We start from the raw sequence: 24702 nt of genomic DNA on the forward strand, positions 1-24702 counted from the left end.
GGGCACAAAGTGAACCCCTTCCATTTGAGCTGCATATCTGTATAGTGTGCTTTGTGGAGACTCAGCACACAATCTCACCCTACATATTGTACCCTGATGTAGGTTGGATTTGTAGCAGCTTCCAGAAGAAAACAGTTCCTACTATTTTTATGGTCTTGTTTCTGAATGTTTGAAGTCAATGGCCGTCATTTTGCTATTGACTTCAATGGGAGCATGATTGTATCCCATAGGAGAAGGGGGGAAAACCACCACCAAACAAACACAAACCAGTTTTCACTGCTTCATTTATCTGGAAAGACTGTTTGGAGAAAGAGGATACAAGCCAGTCTGAAGAGAGAGTGCACACTCTATTCTACTTACACAGTCTCTTCTCATTTAGTGCCACATCTTTCCTACTGTTCAAGCCAATGAAAATATTAAAACTGAGTTCAATGGAACGCAGATCTGTCCATTGAAGAAAATAAGCATAAAATGTGTGGTCTCTTCTCTTATGTCTTGACTTTGGAGATAAGAGCTCTGAACCAGATGCATGGTAATCCTATGAACTGAACCAAAACTTTCTGAGATCCAAAGAAGTTCAGATAACATTTTTTTCTCCATACTTTAGTGCCTCAATGTTTTGTTCAAGACTAGAAGCGTAAATACTTCAAGAAAAGTGACTGTCATGTTATGCAGACATTTTAGCCTCATGGAAGTTCTGAGGAAGAAATGTATTATTTGAAAGTAATTAGCATCACCACAAATATTTGAGATGTGAACTATAATTAATATGTAGATTGCTAGACTGAGAATAGGAATTTCTATGCGTGGTTTAGAATACATGCAATATTGCCATAATGTTAATTACTCTGACTTTTTATAGCAACATTTTAATGGCAAAAACCCTATATACCACAATATCTATATGAAACAGGGTTAGTAAAAACAAAATGACATCTTCAGTCCTTATTTCTGTCAATTTATGTAAAATACTATTTTAAGTTAACATATTGTTTTCAAATAGGATTATTTTGTATTATTATTCAGTTATACACTCTCCCACTACTCAGGAAAATTACTGAAGTTACTGAAAATTAAAAGTCACTATTCTGAATAATAATATCTTTAAATATACTTTATACTGAAAATGCAGGCAATATAAAATTATTACAAGTAGGAACAATTATGAACCACGATAGCACTTGAATTGTAGTTAATTTTATTAGTGCAAACCATGTGGAAGTAGAAAATAATTACCTTGAACCCTGCCATGAGTCCAATAGTGCCACTGTGTCGTAGATCTGCTGAGATTTTCACCCACTTTCTGGGGGAGTTAAAATAATGTAATTTGAAATGACTGAACTGAAATCAAACGTTCGACCAAGTGACTGGATTTCTAGTTGTTGTTCTTTTTAGAAAGCTGTTAAAAATAGCTAGGCCATAGCGATTCCAACTTGACACAATCAGACTGGGTCTGAATAGGGACTTGGAATGGTTATCTCAGTACAAGAAGTAATTGTCACTGTTCACACATTCTCACCCTCTAATCAATGGTTGTTAGTAGGCCTCATCTACCCTAAATGAATTGACTTTGTTAGCACTTGCCCTCCCCATTGTTATGTTTCGCACCCTTGGATATATATACACACACACACACATACACCTCCTATCTGTGGTTTCTACTTCATGCATCTGACGAAGTGGGTTGCAGCCCACGCAAGCTTATGCCCGCAGAAGTGTGTTAGTCTTTAAGGTGCTACAGGACTCTCGTTGGTTTTACTGTATACAGACTAACATGGCTATACAGACTATATACAGACTAACATGGCCTCTGGAACCTTAAATGTTACTTATTAGTTGAATTTACTATTTACAAAGAAATGGTTTACCCTTGAAAAGTATCTATTGAATATGAAATGGTTCTGTACTTTCCATAGTAGTTTTTTTTTCAATAAGAATTCTGTCCATGTTATATATTGTAATATGGTTATTATGTAAAACTTTTAAATACTTAAATATGTGCTTAAGTTTAAATCTAACTCTATTCAGAAAAGAGCTTAAGAATTGCTTTACCCCCATTTACTTCAATAACCCACACATAAGTATACATTTAAATTCTTTGCTGAATAGGGATAGATTAAAGTGAATTTAAGCACATGCTTAAATACTTTGCTGAAATCAGGGTCAAATGAGGACAAGAGTCTAGCTGCATATTTACATTTCATGGTGCCAGAATTTTAATTTGGTGGTCAAAAATGGTAGAAAGTGGAAAAGAAAATGGTAGAAAACAAAAGAATAGAATAGAAAAATGGTAGAAAAAATGGTAGAAACTTCATGAATTTAACAGAGTTTGAGATCTGCAATCTGAATGGTGAAAACCTTTTAAATATTTCTTTGATCTTGATGTGAAATCTCATGGTAGCAGCTGAAATCTCAGGAGAACAGAACTGAAGTATCCTGTCACAGGCGTAGGTATCTGTGAAACTGAAAATAGAAATAAACATGGAACGGGAAGAAGCCTAACTCAAAACCCATACTGTAGCTGGAGTATTGTGCAGGAAATATCCTGTTTTAAAAATTAAATTTATGAAAGAAAAATTGCTTCTAAAAAACAATTTTGTTTAAAGGATCTGAAACTAAACAAGAAAATTCTACACTCAGGTTACTGCTCAATCCTTATCTCATCCCATCTGTCTTATGTATTATGGAATAGACACTATAAGATATGACTACATTAAAACCCCGAGGCTGGCCCATGTCAGCCGACTTGGTTTTGTGGAGGTCAGCCTGAGTGACTAAAAATTTCAGTGTAGAAATATGGGCTTGGACTGAAGCCCGGGCTCTGGGACCCCAAGCGCAGGCATCTACACTACAATTTTATAGCCCCGCAGCTCAAGCCCTGTGAGCCTGAGTCAGCTGACGTGGGCCAGCCGTGTGTGTTTTATTGCTGTCTGACATTCCCTATGTTCTATAAGAGCACGAAGGAGGCTTCTGCAGGCTTCATAGACAAAAGGGGTGAATTAAGGAAGGGCATCTTTAACTTCCTTTTCTTGTGGGTAAATGTCATTTCAAGTTTTGCCTGGATAGGGACTGTAGGATGGGACTCACATGTACTTTATTTCTTCAATTGTTACATGTAAGAGGAGAGCATAGGCTTTGTATCATTTTAGCATGTAGTAGCTTAATTAACCCTTAACACATTTTTATTTTCTTCTTGATTACAAAAAAGACAAAAGAAATGATATGGTCTTTGGGCATGACCCACGGCCCACTGAAGTCAATGGAAGTCTTTCTATTGATATAAATGTGCTTTGGATAAGGTCATTTACTTCTAGTAATGTTTGACTAACAAAAGTAACAACAAAAGTACAAAATTTACCATACCTCAAAATAACTTTCAGTTGGCCTTTGTCTTGTCATCTGAGCAGTGCAAGCCATTTGTAGTTGGTGATCATAGCACATCAAGCAGTCTCCTTCTTAAGCCCTCCCAAGCTGTTTGTATCTCAGGCTTCTGAATAGGCAGACCTTTTGAGTCCTGAAGGTCTTTCTCTTCTCTAGAGCCTCCCAAACGATAATGGAGGTACATTTTAACTTTATAATCTACTCTCAAATGATAATGTAAAACATGTGTGTTATTTGTCTCCCATTACTAAAATCCTTGCTTGAATAAAATAAAATGGAATTACAAACACAGAATTGGATTTTTTAGTATTGTTTCATTGATAAAAATGGCACTAATGTCAGTGTTGCAATAGTAAAAGTGATTGTGTGTGAGAAAGACGGACATGAGTCATTCCCACATTTTCCACAAGTATTTTCCAAGTATCTGTATATAATTCCAAGTATCTGTAGGCTGCTATTCCTAGACTTAAGTGGGACATTTCTTTAATTAATGGTTTTAATATGTTATTTTTCTTATGAAATCTGTTCTTATCACTGAGTAACTATTCAGTTATTTGAAACAACAGGGCACAGACACCAGCATGTGGGATAAAATAAAATGTTTTATCTAACACTTGCTGTTAAAAGCTTGGTTTGGGAACTGCACTTACATTTCTGTTCTGCTTGTTCAGAGCCAATGTTGGCAGTAACTCTTAACCAATTTAACATTTGCTTTGCCTTTATACCTCACTTTGGTGTTCATCCTTTGGACCAATTTTATCAGGATCTTGTTCCAAATTGAGGTACAAAACAGGTGCAACAATACAATCAATCCCAAACAGACACAAGGGAAAAATACAGTCATGAAGAAAACCAAAACAAATTATTCTGCCCTTTGTTTATGCGAGACTACTGAACCCTTATGCGTGGCTGTGAAGTACTTTGTTTTTTGGTAGTGGTATATGATTTCAGATTCTGATGAGACTGATATTATCTCCCCTAATGTTATGGTGAGAGTAAATGATAGACTGGCTTTGTAAATGAAATCCCATGCTGCTACGGTCTACAGTTCAGAATTGTCATGTTAGATTAAACAGCATTGTGTTGTTGCCCTTTATTAATTATGATGCCTCCTGCAGCTTCTATGATTGTTTTGTTCCAAGGGTACTGTTATGTGGAAGAACAGCTTCCTTCAAAAAACGCCATCATTCTGAAAGCAGCTCATTAACTTCAGTCTTTCTCTCAGTTTGCTATGACAGACTTTCCTAACTAACTTTAGATGTGAGGTAATAAAGTTTTATCTCTTTTCACAGCAATTCAAGACAGTTCATCATGCACTCTACTTGCAGACAGCATTCTGAATAGAACTGAACACATCAGGAACCCTTCGCATACTAGTTGCCCACAAAACTCAAACCATAATGAGGAAACTAACTTCTATCAAAAATCACAAATTCTGACACTATATGGAGATTACTTTTTGAATGTCCCTGGATTGGAAGGTCAGAAATCCCATCTCCTAGCCTCTCTGCAGATATCTTCTTTAGGATTGTGATTCTTCATCTATTCTGATGAATTCCGTGCAGGAGGTTTTATATGAAATAGTTCAGTAGAGGTAATGATGCATTCCTGTAGCTTCAGCAATAGATACTTTTCCAAAGTGTAGGGAGTAGTGGAAGTTAATGTGCAATTAACAGTGAATGTAGCAGCATTGTACTGTATTAAACCAAATCACTTTGGGCCATATTCTGTCACCCTGACTCATGTAGAATAATCCATTACTCTCTAACCCATTACAGAGGATGATCGCAGTCATTCCATCATGAAGTAGCCTGAGAACATGAATGAACTTCAATGGACAACCAAACCTAGAGAGCACCTTCTATAATGCTTCCCAATTGATTGCATCAAAGGGCTTAATTAGGTCAACAAATGCCATAAACAATGGCTGATGTTGTTTTCTACACTTCTCTTGGATCTGTCATGCAACAAAAATAATGTCGGTTGTGCCCAAGATGGTCTGAAACCACACTGGGATTCCGGAAGGTCATCTTCTGTAAGACGCAGGAGACGGTTCAAAAGGCTGTGAGCAAGGATCTTCCCAGTAATGGAGAGGAGGGCAATACCTCGGTAATTACCACACATGGTCTTGTCTCCTTTCTTAAAAATGGTCACAATGTTAGCATTCTTTATGTCAGGTGCAATTTCCTCATTAACACAAATTCTAACTAGAAGTTGATAAAGCTTTTGCACAAGTGTTATTCCACTAGCTTTGAATATCTTCACAAGGATGCCATATAAGCCTGGTGCCTTGTTGTTTATAGTCTAAGTGATGGCATGCCAAACTTCCTCAGAAGATTGGGGGTCCGCAAGAGGTTCTATTACTGGATGCTGAGGAATGAATTCAATGGTGGCAGCTGAGACTTCAGATTTATGGTTCAATAGAATCTCAAAATACTCCTTCCAATATTTCTTGAGAGCTACACTGTCCTTAAGAAGAGTGGAGTTGTCCTGGGGTTGCAAAGGGGTTATGCTGTTTGAACTTGGCCTGTAGATGGCTTTCGTTGCTTGAAAAAAGCTTCTCATGTCATGTCGATCAGTGAAACTCTGGATCCCCCTGGCCTTTGCTAGCCACCACCGATTCTTTATGTCACACAGCCTCCTTTGAACTACAGCTTTAAGCTGATTGTAGTGAGGGGGCGTGGCCTCCCTCAGAGATGGGCAAGGAGGGTTGGCCCAACTCCTGGTGGGCAGAGCCAGGACAATCCTGCATGCCCCACCAGAAGCAGAGAGGCAGGACAGGAAGTATACAAGGTGAGCCCTCTAGCTCAGTTGGGAGGGAGCTGCTGGAGGGGAAGGACATCTCTCCACTGCTGCTGGGGCCCCAGCCCAACTGCTGCACTGCAGAGTAGCTGCTGGAGCTGTCTGCCACTTGCAGCTCAGAGGAGCTGCCCACCGCAAGTGACCTGGAGTTGCCTGTCGCCCATGTCACTGAGGGCATGTGGGGGTTACCCCTTGCCATATACTCTGAGGAGACTGACTGTGAGCCTGAGGCCCAGGTACTCCAGGGAAGAGGAGCAGGAAGAATCCCAGGGGGACCGTACAATTGTATGGTTGTGTTGTGGCCTGCAGCCGCATCAGTGAGTTGCGGCTGAAGTTCCACTGACAAAGTGGCGGAACACGCTGCCACTGTTAGGCCCTGGGATGGGATGTTGTGGAGATGGGAGGGCCCGCAACCCCCTCACCCATTGGGGTGACTACCCCCTTCACTCCCCTCACCTCTGGGGTGGTCACTTCATCCTGGCATGTGAAGCCTCGGAGGGCAATAGACTGCTTGCTCACCCCGCCCTGCCTGAGGGCCAAGGGCAATAGACTCTTTAATTGGTGCCCCGACTTCAGAACCTGGGGCACAGACTACTTTCTGTTGCCTGCAGAGAGGGCCAAGATCCCTCCTCCAAACGCTCATTTCCCTTCAAGTTTCCATGCTCACAGTAGCACTGTAGCGAGGGGGCCTGGCCTACTTCCCAGACAGACAGGGAGGGTCGGCCCAATGCCCTACTCTGATGATAAGTGATCATCCATACTGGAGTTAAGCCAGCTTTTCAATCTGCGGCATTTCCATTCTAAAACTAAAGTCACCAGGATTGTTATTACCAACCTTCAGTATGCTGACGATTGTGCTATCCTTGCACACACTAAGCCTGACTTACAATCCACCCTAGATCTCTTCTAAGATGCCTGTCATAGCTTAGGACTCTCCCTCACACTGGGAAGACTAAAATGCGCCATCAGCCTGCCCCAGCACAGGTTGCCCCCCTTGTCCCACAAATTGTCGTCGGCAGTGGACTCCTGGAAAACATTGAACATTTCCCTTACTTTGATAGCCACCTCTCTCAGATAGCCAATTTTGATATGGAGATCGAACATAGGATCCATATTGCCAGTGCATCCTTTGGAAAATTGCTCCATTGTTTCTTTATTGACAGAGATCTGCAGATGGAAAATAAGATCCTGGTCTACAACGCAGTAATCATCCCCACTCTTCTTTATTGTGTGAGACATGGTTGACATATTGAAGCCATCTTAAGCACCGGGAGTGGTACCAACAGCGCTGCCTTAGGAAGATTCTCCATATCAGATGGGAAGACCATTGCTTCGATGCCAGTGTTCTCTCTGCAGCTAACATCACCAGTATTGAGGCGAAGATTATGAAACATTAGCTTGGCTGGGATGGTTATTGTGTGTGGATGGCTGATACTCATCTTCTGAAGCAAGTCCTCTTTTCTCAACTTAGTCATGATAAAAGGACCCATGGAAAACAGAGGAAATGCTACAAGGACACCTTAAAATTATATCTTAAGAAATAAGTCATTGACCCCATGAATTGGGAAGAACAGGCTGGCAATAGCCTGGAATGTCATCACATCATACAACAAGCCTCAGCCTGTTTTGAAGAGAATTGCCTTGCTCAAGAGGCTGAGAAATGACAGAGGAGGAAGGAAAGGGTACAGCATCCCAGCCAGCACCCACTTGTCACATATGTAGAAAACTCTATAGAGCCCAACTTGGATTCCTCAGCCATCTTAAGTCTCATCAATGACTTTCCCCCTGGCAGACACCATCCTCGTATCGAGGGATAGCCGCTGCCACCAAGTCCATTCTACAGAAGTCCCATGACAGAGGACCAGATTGTAACTGATGGCAATGCAGCATGCAGGGGATTAAATACCTCATCATGACTGTCTTAGGTCTCCCAAAATCCTTGATCCAGGCATGGGGACAGCGGAGCAGTGGTTGTGTGTCTGCCACTCCTCCAAAGGCTCCATCCCTGAAGAAGTGGGTGACAAGAGGGCAGAGAAGGTCAAGGGATGGACAGAACCTTGACTCCACAATAAGTCAATCAGCAGAGAGAGCAAGTGCAAAATGGGAAGTACTCTAAAGCTGGGAAAGGTCTGTAGCCAGTCACTCCCCTTACAGCAAGTAGAGGGAACCTAGGGGAATAATTGTGACTTTCTAATTTATCAAGAGTATTACTCTGACAAATTTAGCTCTTGCCATTTGATTTTGCTTCAGTTATTTTCCTGAGGCTCTAAACCTGGTGCAGAAAAGAATCCAGACATAGTATGGATTATTTTAGTAAATAACACATGGTGCAAATATACCTTTCAGACCAAACTGGCATCACCACTAAGTGCTGCTAGGTTTCCAGTTATATGACAACTTTCTAGGGATTTTGAAGATAGAGATCCTCATCTTCTAAGAATATAAAATATTCAATATTAATCAGGAAAAGGGAAAGCTTCTATACTGAGTTATCAATGCATAGAGTAACTCACTCAGGGTGGTAGTGTGCATGCCAGGATGACAAAATGTATGACATGCTATTTTCAAATTGTTTGTGATCCCGTTTAGTCTGGAATAGGCCTGCATGCCCTATGCCTGTGTGAAATGCCCTGTTATTTTCAATCTGTTCCATTTAACAAATTGTGTGCTCAGTAGGAAAGCTAGTTTGATCATTCCTTACATGATCCTAATTTGAATAGATAGCAAACATCCCTTTGTAAGTCTTTTGAAGGGTATTGAGTTTTTCCCCTGTTCATTACTAGAACATTGTCAAACACTATAATTTTGCACCACATTATCTCCCTGGCCTTTTATCCCCTCTTCTCACTGTTTGAAGATGTTTCTCTATGCTATGAAAAAGAAAATCATAAATAAAGATGTATCCTTAGGAAATCATTCTATTTTGTACAAGTATATATAGCTGTCACATAATATATCAAAACTAAAATATCTTGCAAGCATTATAGCACAACCACCATTCTCTCCGTTACCAGGGAACACCTCAATTCTGTATCTTTTCTAGATTAGGTTATTGTGTTCAGGTCATCTGTATGCTCTGTTGCTATGTATTATTTAGCCCTCACTGTTGTCGAAAAAATCTTTGAAAATGGGTTCATAAACCAGAAGGTAAATAAAAAGAACCTAATATTAATTTTTAAAATCTCATGAATTTAAGCTAATCTCATGACTTTTGGGGAACTGATTCTTGATTTTTGAACACCTGTAGTGGCAAAACTGCAGTAGTTGCTGGATACTAACCTCTGTAATTTGGGGAAAATCGTTTGTAACCATAACATATGGCATCCATTCATTTTAGGTACTTTATAGCCCCCCTTAGCATGGTGTCTGAGTACCACAGAGAGGCTAAATAACTGTCCAAGCTCACACAGATAACTTGTGGCAAAAAAAGCCAAACCTCTCCTCAGCTATCTTCAGTCCCAACTTCGTATCTATCTACCAGACCATCCTTCCTAGCAAGGAATTAGGAGCAGGAAATAAAGACCACTCTTTTTACCAGAATTCTTGTGAGTGAGCCCTGTTACAGCACTGACAGGAGTGACACCAGAAGGCAAAACAGATGATATTGTTGTAGGAAGATAAATGACAGAGACAATTAAGACAATGGAAAGTCATATGGAGATATTAAATTATTAAATCTAGACACTTAAGAGAAAGTATTTTATTCTCAAGAATGTAAAGGACAAGGAGAAAGAGCCAAGAGTGAACAGTAGAGCTGATAGCAGATTTCCAATTTTCTGTGTAACTTTTTTTTTTCCATTAGATATTAGGGTTTTTTAGGAAAAATCTTTAAAAAAAAAATTCTCTAAACATGTCCAGCAAGTTGTGTCAGGGTTTTCTGAGTCACTATAAACTGGTAGACATTTTTCAATACTTGACAACGCTCATCAGATTTCAGCATTTTGAAAATAATCAAAATATTTTCCCAAAACTCTCAGCTTCTAGTGAACAATCTGTCTTGTCTATTTAAATTGTAAGCTCTTCACGTCAGTGACTGTCTCTTAAAATGTGTTTGTACAGTGCCTAGCACAATGACGACATGAATTAAGTTAGGTGCTAAGGTAATAAAAGTAATAATAGTGAATGAATATGAATTATTCATTTCAAACCCTTGAGAAAAGCTTAGCAATACTCTATATGTGCTTCAGATATGTACAGGCAACATAAAAATTCTAAAGCAATCAGCCTGCCTTAGTGCATCAGTAGCATCTCTGTTGGGAAGTTTATATTAGGAATGCACAAACACCTCTGACAACATTTTTGGTTTAAAAAACTAGTGTAAATTTTCAAACCATATTTTTCCCCATGGTAATCCTGTTTTTTATACAACTGTTTTTCTAGCTAGAGGGAACCTACTGTCTTTCAGACTGCTGTACTATTTGTGTATCTGGGATAGGAAAACAATCCCTAAAGCTAAGCTGACAACTAGGTGCTTTCAACACAATACATAGAGTATTTTACTCAGAATTTTTTCCCACTCACTTTTCTTGCTTCACGGTCTTTCTAGGCCAGGTCAATCTCCCTTAGAACCACCTGTGCAGAGGTCCTCTAAACAGATGTCCACCTCCCCACTCTGGCTCCCTGACACCTTCCCTTTCCCTCCATCCACAACCCTCATCACCCACAGAGCCGTTTCTGAACAATCCAAAGTTTGCTTGGGGATGGAAGGAGTACAGTGGAGTGGAGCTGGGCTGAGGGAAAGCAAAGTCAGACAGGGAAAAAGAAAGACATCCTTCGTCTCCAGCCTCATGAAAGTTACTTGGAAAAGTCAACACAGTTAAGTTAAAGTTAAACGACTCAGTCTCCTTCTACCCATGCCAGGATTGCTGAGAACTGCTGCAGTTAAGAAACAGTCATGAGAGAGCGGCTCCAACAGAACCTAAACACCAAAGCAGCCCACCACAGTAGCATTTAATTTCAGAAAGGGGAACCACACAAAAATGAGTACGTTGGTCAAACAGAAATTAAAAGGTACAGTGCCAAAAGTGAAATCCCTGCAAGCTGCAGAGAAACTTTTTAAAGACAGCGTAATAGAGGCTCAATTTAAATGTAAACCCCAAATAAAAAACACATAGTAAGAGGACCAAAAATGTGCCACTGTGGCTAAACAGCAAGTAAAAAGCAGCTACAGGTAAAAGTGCATGCTTTAAAAAGTGGAAGTTAAATCCTATTGAGGAAAATAGAAAGGAGCATAAACTCTGGCAAGTGAAGTGTAAAAATGTAATTAGGAAGGCCAAAAACGAATTTGAAGAACAGCTAGCTAAAGATTAAAAAAGTAACAGCAAAAATAATGTTTAGTACATTAGAAAGAGAAAGCCTGCTAACCTATAGTTTCTCAACCTGTGGTAGGCATACCCCTGGGGGTACGTGAGACACAGGCAGGGGGTACTCGGGAAAAACAAAGAGAAGGGGAGGTGGGCAGCAGCTGCCGACTTCTGGGGAAGCCTGGCGGCAGCAGCCCACTTCTCACCCAGCCCCCAGCTTCTGGGGAAGGTGGGAGGCAGCCCCCCCCCGCTTCCCACCCAATCACAGCTCCCAGCTGGGAGGCAGGCGGCAGGCACCACAGTCCCGGGAAGCCAGGCTGCAGCTGCGCACTTCCTTCCCTGTCACTGCTCCCAGCTGGGAGGCGGGCGGCAGCCACTATAGTCCCGGGAAGCCTGGCTCCAGTCACCTGCTTCCTGCCCGGTCCCAGCTGCGAGGCAGGCAGCAGCCGCCGGCTTTTCGGGAAGGCACGCGACAGCTGCCCGCTTCCCGCCAGGTCACAGCTCCCAGCTGGGAGGCAGGCGGCAGTCTCCAGCTTCTGGGGGAGGCGGGTAGCAGCTCCCTGTTTCCCGCCAGGTCACCGCTCCCAGCTGGGAGGAAGGCGGCAGCCGCCCGCGTCCTGCCAGGTCCCAGATCCCAGGAGGGAGCCCAATGGCAGCCTCCTGCATCTCAGGAGCTGGGCTCACAGCTGGGTGGCACCTGCACCCGGCTCTGAGCTAAGGGACAGCCTCCAGTGCCCCGGCTTGAAGACTGGCAGCAGCTGCCTGCCCACATCCCTGAGTCCCAGCCGGTGCTGAAGCCTCCTCTGTCCACCACCTGAAAGCCAGGCAGAAGCTGCCTGCAACTTGCTCAGGTGGCACCCACCTCCCTGGCTCAAAGCACAGTGCCCAGAAAACTTGTCAATTTGAAATTGACAACTATGACAGTCCCAGATTTTACCAGTTTAAAAATATTAAGAGGGGCCCACACAGTGTGATTGCCCCAGGTCTACACCCCACCTAGGGACGGCCATGGGGAGTGCTGCTATCCACTCTGGGCTGCTAGTGCCTACTCATACCTCAAAAGTTCACACCTGTGTAAGGAGAACACCACGTGACCCCTGCCATCAGGCCATAGTGATTGGCTGGTGTTGACCTTTGCTCCTAGTAAGGAGGAAGGTGGGGAGAGAGAGAGCAGGGGGTTTTGTGATCTGCCACAGCCACACAGCATTGCAGAACTCAGAACTCTCCTGCTTTATGAGAAATACAGTCATCCAGGAGTCAAGGGGAAAAAGACTGTTTCTCAGAGTTTAGGCACGTGCCAGTTTGCTGTAAGTTTCCACCTTTAGCATTTGAAAGTAACTGGGCTTGTGCTACTGTTTAATTTTATTGATTGTGGGGGTGTAAAAATGGATCTTTTTCATGTAAAAAGAAAGACTTCAGATTTAGAAGAAAGTAGTTCCCATACAAATGTGGAACAAGTGTTGGATCCAGAGGATCATGTTTTGAGGGGAAAAAAAGCATCAGTAGTGAAAGTACAAAATCTTCACAGGTTCATAAAGCACATAACTATGATCCCAATTATCTGACTTTCGGGTTTGCAACAAACAGAGGTATACCTCCTTTACCACTTTGTGTGATCTGCAGTGAGACATTGTCTAATCACTGTATGAAGCCATCCCTTTTGAAAAGGCACCTCGAAACTAAACATCCTGATCTGAAGTACAAATCAATAGATTTTTTTCCACAAGAAAATGTGAAAGTTTGACAAAACCAAGTGCTGCTACGAAATTGTACTCTGTGATCCCTAAACCAGCTCTACAAGCTTCATTTGAAATCGCACACATGGTGGCAAAAACGAAGAAACCAGATACCATTGCTGAGAACCTTGTCATTCCTGCTGCTATCAAAATTGCTGAAATCATGTTTGGTAAAACAGAAGTAGATAAAATTAAAACCATCGCACATTCAAATGACACCATGACAAGAAGAATTACAATTAAACAAAGACACAATTAAACAAATTTCAGAAAAAATCATCCAGAAAAAACAGTTCGTTTTACAGATTGATAAATCTACGGATGTATCCAACTATGCATAACTGATGATGTTTGACAGATAAATTGATGATGAAGACAAGCAAGGAATACAGGAACAAATATATGGCTGCAAAGAACTGGACACAAGAACAACAGGAAAGGACATTTTTAAAAACTTAAATGAGCACATTGTAAAAAATGGATTGTCATAGGCGTGGTGTGTGTCTGTATGCACAGATGGAGCAGCAGCAATGGTATGTCGATGAAGTGGTCTTGTTGCTCGCTTAAAAACTATAAATCCTTCAATCAAGTGGAACCATTGTATTATCCATAGACAGACATTGGCGGCAAAGCAACTGAATGAAGATTTAAACAGCATGCTACGAATGGCCATGAAAACTGTAAATTTCATAAAAGTGCGGGCTCTGAATTCACGTCTTTTCTGATTGCTGTGCCATGACATGGGATCTGAACATATTACTCTACTTCTTCACACTGAAGTTTGGTGGTTGTTACGTGGAAGGTTGTTGAATCGCCTGTTCAAGTTGAGATATGAAGTTACTGTCTTTCTCAGAGATATGAAATCTGGATTCTTACAGCATTTTGAAGATGAAGTATGAATTTGCAAATTAGCCTATCTTTGTGACATTTTTGATAAAATCAATAAGTTGAACCTTCAGCTTCAGGGATACAACACAAATATATTTATCTTGCATGACAAAGTAAGAGCTTTTAGAAAAAGTTGAGGTTCTGGAAAAATCGAGCTTTATGTGGAAATTTTGTTTCATTTTCACAGCTCTCAGAATGCTGTGAAGAAAACGAAATCACTCTGAATGAAACTGTGGAAGAAAATATTAAAGAACACTTGATAAATTCAAAGTCAAACTTCGAACATATTTCCCTAATGTTGAAGAGCATGAAGATCCACAAAAACTGTGGATTTTGAATCCATTTAATGACTGTGCTATTGAACAAACAGGGATTCCAGAAAACATGAAGGAAAAACTTTTCGAGCTTTGCATGGACAGTACGTTGCAGAGCATGGGACTGGGTGATATCCCTGCGTTTTGGCAGAAAATAAAATGGGAATACCTACAGCTGAGAAACATGGCTCTCACAGAGTTTCTCCGTTTGCCTCAACATATTTGTGAGAGACCAGTTTCTCGCACTTGACTGAGCTAAAATGTAAAATAAGAAATCGTTTGTGCCCGGAAAATGATCTGATAGTAGCAATAAGTAGTTTAAAACCAAGATTTGGAATGCTTATGTCATCCAAACAGGCCCAAGTTTCTCATTAAATTCAGATCTTACAAGAACTCATTTTTATGTTATTTTGTTAAAACTAGCAAAACGTCCAGCCCAGTCCCACATTTAGAGAACAAGTCTAGAGGGGGAGCATCAGTTCCAGTCACAAAGATGTTTAGAGAGTTTTATTAATATAAATGTTTGAGTTATAATGTTTTTACTGTTTTATCATTTATGTGTTTTCACGTTATTTTGTTTAAAAAACTGTTGTAAAATACAATAAAAAAAATAAATCTTACATTCTGAGTTATTGTATGCCTATTTGTGTGTCTGTGCCTCCATGTCTGCCTGCATGTGCGTGTGCCTCAGAATGTTGCTGCATGTGTCTGACTATGTCCTTGTGTCTTTTTATCTCTGAACTAAGGTCCGAACACTCCCTTCACCCACTGCCACCATAGTGCTCCTACAGACATACCCTTTTTAGAAAAAGAGCAACCACAATCTTCCCTCTTGCCCACAGTAGATCTGACATCTGCCATATCACAGACTTATATATGCAGCCCTCCTTCCAACATATGGCTCCCATTAGCCTGTAAATATAAAATTCCGTGGAAAATTGAGTGTTGGGGTACTTATTAAAATTTTCAGAAGTTAGGGGGTACTTGCAACTTAAAAGGTTGAGAAATACTGTGCTAAAAAACCAGTAGGGCCACTGGAGGATTGAGATGCTAAAGGAAGATAAGGTTATTGCAGAGAAACTAAATTAATTCTTTGCATCAGTCTTCATGGCTGAGAATGTGAGGGAGATTCCCAAATCTGAGCCATTCTTTGTAGGTGACAAATCTGAGGAACTGTCACAGATTGAGGTGTCAATAGAGGAGCTTTTGGAACAAATTGTTAAATTAAACAGTAATATGTCACGAGGACCACATGGTATCCACCCAAGAGTTCTGAAGGAACTCATATGTGAAATTTCAGAACTCCTAACTGAAGTATGAAACCTATCATTTAAATCAGCTTCTGTACCAGATAACTGGAGGATAGTTACTGTGACACCAATTTTTAAAAAGGCTCCAGAGGCGATCCCAGCAATTACAGCCAGATAAGCCTATATTCATTACCAGGCAAATTGGTTGAAACTATAGTAATTATCAGATACAATTTGTTGGGGAAGAGTCAACATGTTTTTGTAAAGGGAAATCTACTGGAATTCTTTGAGGGGGTCAATAAGCATGCAGACAAGGATGATCCAGTGGCTATAGTGTACTTAGATTTTTAGAAAGCCTTTGACAAGGTCCCTCACCGAAGGCTCTTAAGCAAAGTAAGCTGTCATGGGATAAGAGGGAAGGTCCTCTCTTGGACCACTAGTTGATTAAAAGATAGGAAACAAAGGGTCAATTTTCAGAATGGAGAGAGGTAAATAGTGGTGTCCCCCAGGGGTCTGTACTGGGACCTTTATTGTTCAACATATTCATAAATGATCTGGAAAAAGTGATAATCAGTGAGGTGGCAAAATTTGCACATGATCAAGATAGTTTATTCCAAAGCAGATAGCGAGGAGTTACAAAGGGATCTCACAAAACTGGGTGACTGAGCAACAAAATGGCATATGAAATTCAATGTTGATAAATGCAAAGTAATGCATTTGGAAAACTTAATCCCATCTATACATATAAAATGATGGGGTCTAAATTAGTTGTTACCACTCTAGAAAGAGTGGAGTCATTGTGGATAGTTCTCTGAAAACATCCACTCAACATGCAGCAGCAATAAAAAAAACAAACAGAAGATTGGGAATCATTAGGAAAGGAATAGATAATAAGATAGAAAGCATCTTATTGCCTCTTTATAAATCCATGGTATGCACACATCTTGAATACTGCATGCAGATCTGTTTGCCCCATCTCAAAAAAGATATATTGGAACTGGAAAAGGTACAGAAAAGGACAACTAAAATGATTAGGGGTATGGGAAAAGCTTCTATATGAGGAGAGATCAATAAGACTGGGACTTTTCAGCTTAGGAAAGAGACGACTGAGGGGGGAACATGATAGAGATCTATAAAGCATGACTGGTGTGAAGAAAGTAAAAAAGGAAGAGTTATTTATTCCTTCTCATAACAAAAGAACTCGGGGTCACCAAATGAAATTAATAGGGAACAGGTTTAAAATGAACAAAAGGAAGCATTTCTTCGTACAACACACAGTTAACCTGTGGAACTCCCTGCCAGAGGATGTTGTGAAGGCCAAGACTATAACGAGGTTCAAAAGAGAACTTGATAAGTTCATGAAGGATAGGTCCATCAATGGCTATTAACCAGGATAGGCAGGGATTTCTGTTTGCCAGAGGCTGGGAATGGCTGACGGGATGGATCACTTAATGATTACATGTTCTATTAATTCCCTCTGAAGCACTTGGCATTGTCCACTGTCAGAAGACAGGATACTGGGTTAAATGGACCATTGGTCTGATCCAATATGGCTGTTCTTATGTTCTTACGTAAATACCAGGGAGCAGGGGTGGGGAGTATTGGAGCAGAATCAAAGTAGAAGAAACATGGTTTCCTTATGAATGGAGCTGGTTTCCCACAGCACTCCTGGGAAAAAGGCAGCTTTTTCGCAAATAGGTTGATGATGGGACAAAGACTGGGGAGGTAATCTGTATTAGGGATTCCTTGGTGAAATTTTCACGTTAAAAAGTCCTCTTCCACAGCTTTTCATGCAGGACTTCACAATCTGGTTGTTTGTAGTTATTCACTTTCCCCACTACTGGCTTCATTTTTTCACTCTGCTAATTCATTGAATTTTCTCTCTCCACTTCTTTATTTGGCAGACCCTCCTCCTGAGCAGGTCACAAACTCAACATGAGTTTGAGTCTACTTTTGAACCCACAAGGTCTGAGGGAGTTCGAGATTAGGCCAAATGTCTTTGCCCATTCCTCACTCATTTTAATTGCCCATTGCTTTTCTATTCCACTTATTGCCAGCTGGAAGCATCTAAAATATTGTTCCTTAAGGTTTAATATAAACAGATCTACCCATTTCTTACATTAACTATTGCAACATTAAAGTTGCTTATAACTCCAGAAACACTATCTTGTGGGCTTTAAGATGCTTTGCCCTTTTCAGAACATCCCCATAAATGTATTTTCTTTTTCTTACACAATTATCCATGACTGCCTCCATGCTGCTACAAGAATATGTAAATTAGTTCTTTTCTTGACTCATACATACATGTGGCAAGCAAAATAAAAAATCCTGGGACAATGAGATCAGACCAGATCTGCTAAAAGGGTTGGGCCCAAACTGTAAAAATCAGATGTAGGGGTGGGTTTGAGTTTTGACACCTGTATCCATCTTCCCAAATTTCAGGGATGGTTGGCCCTATTTACAAGGTTTGAGTTCAGCTTTGGGCCTAGATTTTTAACATCTGCAAAGTTTGGAGATTTTGGATTCAGGATTCTTTTTCCAATCCACCCTATAAATAATAAGGGCTAAATCATGCCCTCACTTACTTGGAGCAACTTTTACTGGAGTTGCACCTATGCAGGTATGTGCTGAACTGGACCCTTTGTATTTCATGTATAGTGTTCATAACGGATATTTGATTTGTCTTTTATATACCAACAGCTGAAGACTTATGAGTTTCTCTCTCAGTTCTACTTTCTTGACTTGTCAGCTGCTCACAGACAAACAAACAAACAAACAATGAGGGTTAAGGCTGAAAAGCTTGTTTCAATAGAATCCAGACAATACCCAAAACTAAAATCACCCTGTCTTTACAAGAAACCCAACATTAGAATAACTGGAAATGAACTATCAATGGAGACCGTTTATTCCCCACTGACAGAGAATCCTTCTCACTCACTCTCAGTCCATCTGATTTACATTTCCAGCCTTACTTTGGCTATCAAAAATAGCAATATACACCCAAAGCAGAAAATACAAACACTGTCTGATTACTAGAAATGGATCCCTTAGATATGAAACCAGATTTTATAATCTGAGTAATTTGCAGCCATTAATTTTAGCTAATGGTCATACACACCAATCCTTCACTACTTCCTCCATCAGTTGCATTGGCTATATCATATAGACATATGGGCTGACTTCTCCACTTATCCCCAACCCCGGAGAGGTACAACTTACTTGCTGCAGTAATGAACAGCACTATTCTTCAAACCAGCTCACTTCTTGTTGGATAAGAAACGAAGCTCTCAGTAAGTTTCTTCACCTCCTACTATACACTTAGCTAACACAGAACAAAAGGAGGTTTTTAATGTTTTTGAAGTTTTTGAAGTTCTTAGATTTTTCAGCAGAGGGTCAGTTTTTAGACTTCACATTTTTACTGAAAAGAAAAATAACGATACAACCTGCACTTGAATATGATTCCAGCTTGGGCAGGTAACGTATCTTTGTGTATTTTTGTATAGTGCCCAGCACCTATTGGTACAGACCCTTACTGGAGCCCAAGGGAAGTATTGTAATAGATATAATAAAGAAAAGGAAATTTGCTGCAGAAGGAGTGTATGTTTTCTTGCACATAAAGATCAGATTTATACTTTCAGTCAGAATGACCTTCATTATATGTTAATAAACAACATAATAAGAATGAAAAAAAGTAAAGTCTCCACAAGGAAGCACAAAGTGTGTGTGTGTGTGTGTCCCCTCTCTGATGGCCTCTGATGAATTGAACTCAAAATGGCCACTCACATCTGCATCCTCAAATTCAAAGGTGCAGTAACTGTAATTCAATGGTTTAACATTTCCACAACTAAATATGCCACATAATTCAGCTTCCAGTAGCATTTAGAAAGAAGTGGCTATTTATGCTGAATCTTTGCTTTTGAACACTAAGTAACTTAACTTGGGCAAGTTGAATATAGCAAACAGCACTTGTGAGAATTCATTCTGTTAAAACCCAAGAATACACTTTGATGGGATTTGTGAAATTCCAATTATGGAAACTCCATTTCTGGTGTTAGTGCACGAGCCACAAAGACCACAGCTGAACTTTCAGATCCCAGCTCAAGTTTGGAGTGTTAGAGCCCACATCTTAAGACTTGTGAAGTTAACAAATTTAATATGAAATCCACTGAGAAACAATAGAAACCTAGAATGCTGTATTTACAGAATCATTTTTCAGGGTATAGCTGCACACTGAAATATAATATATAGAAGTCCATAAACCCTATTTCCATAACCCCATAAATCTCATCTCAAGGGTTGCATTTAATAACAGATTTTCTTCGTATTATGTACGCAGCTTTGAAGCTGACTCTAACAAACTATGAAACTGAAGTTTTGCGTGCATAAGCCAATTTTACTTAAAACTCCTCAGATAATAAATAATAGATGGTAAACACAAAAATAACTATGAGTCTTTTTTTTTCCTCATTTTTCTTCTGTTTGTGCATCTGACTAGGGAAAATCATTCTATCATTTCACCCAGCTTTTTTTCTCCTTAACCATTAACAAATAAATGCTTTTTCTGTTTGTGCAAGGCATATATTATATTATATGGGGCAACTTCATTTTCAAGCTTCTGAGTTTTCCTACTACACTCAGATTAATGTCCTAGTGGCTTATCACTTTTCTGTTGTGTATTGTAATGGGGTTGGATTTTTCTCTCACCAGCAAGGTATTTTGGAGGAAAGAAAACTTACCTGGCCTGCTCTGAAGAGAATGTAAGAGGGCATGGCATGCAGACTGCTGGGTTCTTACTACGGAAAAGGTCTTTAAAGTAGAAACTGCACAAGTGAGAATGGAATTGGACCCTCTATGTGACAATGATTGTTGTGCTATAATGCAATATCCCGAAGAGAGCAAGGAATGTTCTTTGGAAGGTAAATAGTGTGGGGTGGATGGGGTGTCCATCCCACACAGGAGTGGAAGGAGTTAATAGAAGCCATATGGGCAAATTAACCTAGCAGATTGAATGCTAAGAAGAAAGTATTGGTTAAAGGAACAGGGTCACCTGTGCAGGAACAAGCAGAGCCTGTAAAAAGACAGGTGGGCTGCTGCTGGGAAAGGCTGCAGGGAAGGGAGGGATTTGGAGGCTGGCAAACCTGGGGGGAAGCCAGATAGGTAGGAAAAAGCCCAAGGAAAGAGCAGCAAGGGATAAGACAGTTTAGAGACATTGGCTGATTATTATAGGGTCAGATCTGGGGCAGTACGGGGCAGATCTGGGCTCCCCTACCAGCCACTAAGGAGTGGCAAGACATGGGAGGTGCCCGCCAGCCAGCCAGCAGGTATGAAAAGACTGTGAAGGGAAGGACCTTAGTTACCTGGCTGGAGGGCAAAGCCATGAAGAGGAGACTGCAATTCCTGGAGTGAGGGGGGCCACACAGCAAGACAAGACAGGGGAAGACAACACTGAGAGGGCGCGCATGCCTGGCAGAGCTAATTCCCAGGATGGCCAGTAGGAGACTCCACTAGCAGTGAGTGGACCCAGTGACACAGGATATGAAATAAATTGGTTGGTTTATTACCAACAAATGTGGCATGTCACTGTGTGAGGCAGTCCCATTAGGGCTGCCCCAATGTGCAATCACTGTACATTTCTCTAAATAGTGTAGGACTAGAAAAATACAATGTCCTAAACATTTATTTTGCATTTTGTTGCTAGTTAAAGAAGCACATGGTCAAATATCTGTAAATATATACAATAAATACAATAAACAAATATCAGCAGTTTGACAAAGGTACCATGGAATTAATAACTGCCATGGGTGGGTTGTTTGTTTTGTTTGACCTTCTATTTTTTCTTCCAAAGTTGTGAAAAACATGTTTGTTTGTTTAATTGTTCCTCCTTCATTCTAAAAGAGGAGGAAAATACTTCTGATGTCTCCTGCAGTAGAATGACATGGAGCAAAATAAAGCCAATCACTAGTTGTTTTTTCAACAATATTGATTATTGTAATGCAGTTTGAAAACAATGCCCGCATTTTTCAAATCTAAAAGCCTAATTTAGGAAATGGTCTGACTTTTAGCATACAAGCTGATAAAAAACTGGACTTGACAAAATCAAGTTTGAAAATATGTAGGCAGTGTTATTTTGTTTATTACACCCTTCCCAAACCTTGGCAATTACGTCCTTTTCCACTGGAAAATACTGAGATTGAGAGGCTGTCTGTGTGTTCAGATTGACATAGCTGCCTTTTAAAAAGAGCATCAACTCATTTAGCTTCTCTTTATGCCAGAAAAGTCTGATCAATGCCCCAGAATGAGGATGTTATCACTGATCTGGGAGATATACAGCACAATTGCTACTATACAGCTGGCCAGCAGAACCAAGACCAATCATTGGTCCTGGAGAGTGCACAAAACTCTGGCTATTGTATTTTTCCTTTTAATTTTACTGTAATGAAAAGGTAAATTTCACAGAAAACATCCCGAGATATTTGAAATACAGAGCATTTCCCTGACTCAGATTAAATCACTTTTAAAGCAAAACAGACTTTTGGCCGATATCCTGGAGTGTCACCTTTAGCATTTTCTAGTTTAGACCCAGACAAGATCTGTTGGCTTTGGAGAACGTCAAATACTATTAAAAGGAAGCAAACAGAACATTTAACATTTTAGCAAAGCATTTCAATCTTCCTGCAAATTCTCATACTGAGGAGTGCTGCTGAGTATGGTCATACAAGAATTCTACAGCCTTAAGCTTTAAAGGTGATATAGAAAAGGTTCTAATATCAGCATGACAGACTGAGCCCTCTGTTATGGGTTTGCTTCACTAGCACCAAAGCTTGCATAGGCATCAAGGAGAATTAAAGATGGAGTTCAGTTTGTGTAGGAACTAACCTATAGACATGAGCTCTCTCCATGTTATAAAGATTGCACAGTTTTAAAACAAGAACACATCCTCCAACAGTACTGCTGCCATTGGATTCTCTCAAGGGAATTTTGTAAATTTCCACAGAGAGAGAGAAAGAGAGAGAGTGTGTGTGTGTGTGTCAGTGTCTACCTCAGCCTTTAGATTAGGAATTTTCATGATCCAGCTCTTCTAAGAATTCCTCAGGTCCTCTTGTCCGTTTCCAGGGTCAGGCGGGCAGATGAGTTTGGGACTTCAAAAAAGCAACATCTGTCTGCCAGAGGAACTAACAGCAGGTTTCCTTTAAGACTCCATCTACACTGCAGCTGAGAGCATGCTTCTCAGTGGGGAAGGCAGGCGTGGGCTAATTCTACTGGAGTTAGCATTCTAAAAATAGCAGTGTGGCTCAGAGGTCACACAGAGGCTCAAGCTAACTGCCTGAATACATACACAGGGCAGGTTTGTACTCAGACAGCCGGCCCGAGTTGCTGCCTCGGCTACCACTGCTAGTTTTAGCATGCTAGCTCAAGCACAGATTACATATCTGTTTACATGAGCTGGGAAGCATGCTCCCGGCTGCAGTGTAGATGTACCTCAGGACATGTCTACGCTGCAATGTAAGCCTGGGCTCAGACTCAGGCTCTAGCCCTAACCCCTCTTCGGTCTACTTGCAAATCTCTCAGACTCACTCTTTGAGCTGGAGTCCTAGGACCTAGGATGGAGGATCCAAGTCCAGCTGAGACCCAGGGTTCAAGCCCTATCATTTTGGAATGCGGATACAGCCATGCCAGTTTTAGGCCCTAAGAATCTGCCAATACTATCCCACAAACCCATGGGCTGGTGTCTTTTGACTTTGTAGGATAGAGAAGACATCAATCCAGTCCCAGGAAATGAAGGTAAACCCCTTTATTCAAGTACAGGTTGGTGTTTAACCCTTCCATTTAATTCTGAGTGCTGAGCTGCAATGCAGTGAACATTCTCCTACGTTCAATGATCGCTGACCAGAAGGCTCAAGAGCACAGCCAGGTTTTAGTGAATCTATGAAATGGGCAAGTGAAACATTTAATTTTAATAAGAGTACCAGGAATGACTATGCTTACCAGCAAATAGCGAAGAAGCTAGGACCAGTGCAGGGAGTGGATTAAGTGGGTCAAGATATACTACTGTAAAGCCAGAGACCAGAACCGCACCTCTAGGAAATCATCATCATGTCCATTTTATGAGGACTTTGACAGGATGTGGGATAATGCACCGAGCAGAGTTCACAGCACTGCATGATGACCTGGTCAGTCTGGAGGTCACCCTGCTGACTCCAGATTCTAGCATAGGAATGGATGGGCACCAGCAACAGGTGCCAGATGAGTCCACCAAAGAGACTCTGATGATGAAACCATTCCCTGAGGAGGCTTTGCCACAGAAGCAGCTGCATAACATCTAGGGTTGTACTCAGATGAGACTTCTGATGCGCCCCCACCTCCAGAGAAGCTGCCTGCCACCAAACTGTTAGCAGAAGTCACCCAGAGCTGGGTAGATTTCTGGCTTAATTTTTCTGCTTATAAATATAGCTATGGCAGAGATTTCCATTTTATGAACCAATTCAAAAGTTATTACAAGCCCCAGATAGCAGCATTTATTGTCTAATGGTTGATTGAACACCAACACCTTGGCGTCCTCCTGCCCCTCCTATCCTGAACACTGCCATGTGAAAATCAAAATGGAGACTGGGCAGAACAAACAGTGAAACAAGCCTCTGAAAGTGAAATTTTACTAGGAAAGCACAATTTTTTGCTAGGATATGCCAGTTTGTTAAAAAAATAAGAACCTTATATTGCCTTTCCTGTAAACATAGTGCTCCGTACCAATCTAATGGTGTAATGAGCTGCCTACAAACAGTCAGCTCTGGGGGAGGAGGGTTGAAATGCAGTCCATTTACAGCTTTAGTTTATTTCAGTTAAATTTCATCCACGTGATCCATAGATAATGAAATTATGTGTTTGAAATACATCTGGGGGGGTGCAATGCAGTCGAGAAGCAGGCTTGGGAAGAGGAAAGAGGATGCCGATAGAGTTCTGCGTGTTTATACGCAGTCATAACAGGCTGTATTAGAAGCTGTAGGAAGGCACCAACCCACGGGGACACTAT

The 24702-nt window shown here is 40.9% G+C and overlaps 1 long non-coding RNA gene across 1 annotated transcript in view; it reads right to left on the reverse strand.

The window, feature by feature from the left end:
* Positions 1-2213: 2213 nt before the first annotated feature.
* LOC137167081 (uncharacterized) overlaps positions 2214-24702 on the reverse strand; it is a 51583-nt gene continuing 29094 nt past the window's right edge. Inside the window, exons 3-5 of the long non-coding RNA XR_010923975.1 lie at positions 8090-8188; positions 3364-3540; positions 2214-2463 (exon numbers count right to left, since the gene is read on the reverse strand). This is a non-coding gene — a long non-coding RNA (uncharacterized lncRNA). The remainder of the gene's footprint in view (positions 2464-3363; positions 3541-8089; positions 8189-24702) is intronic.

The sequence above is a fragment of the Emydura macquarii genome, unplaced genomic scaffold, assembly GCF_026122565.2.
Source record: "Emydura macquarii macquarii isolate MOO-44397 ecotype Brisbane River unplaced genomic scaffold, CSIRO-AGI_Emac_v2 contig_2897, whole genome shotgun sequence".
NCBI lineage: Eukaryota > Metazoa > Chordata > Testudines > Chelidae > Emydura > Emydura macquarii.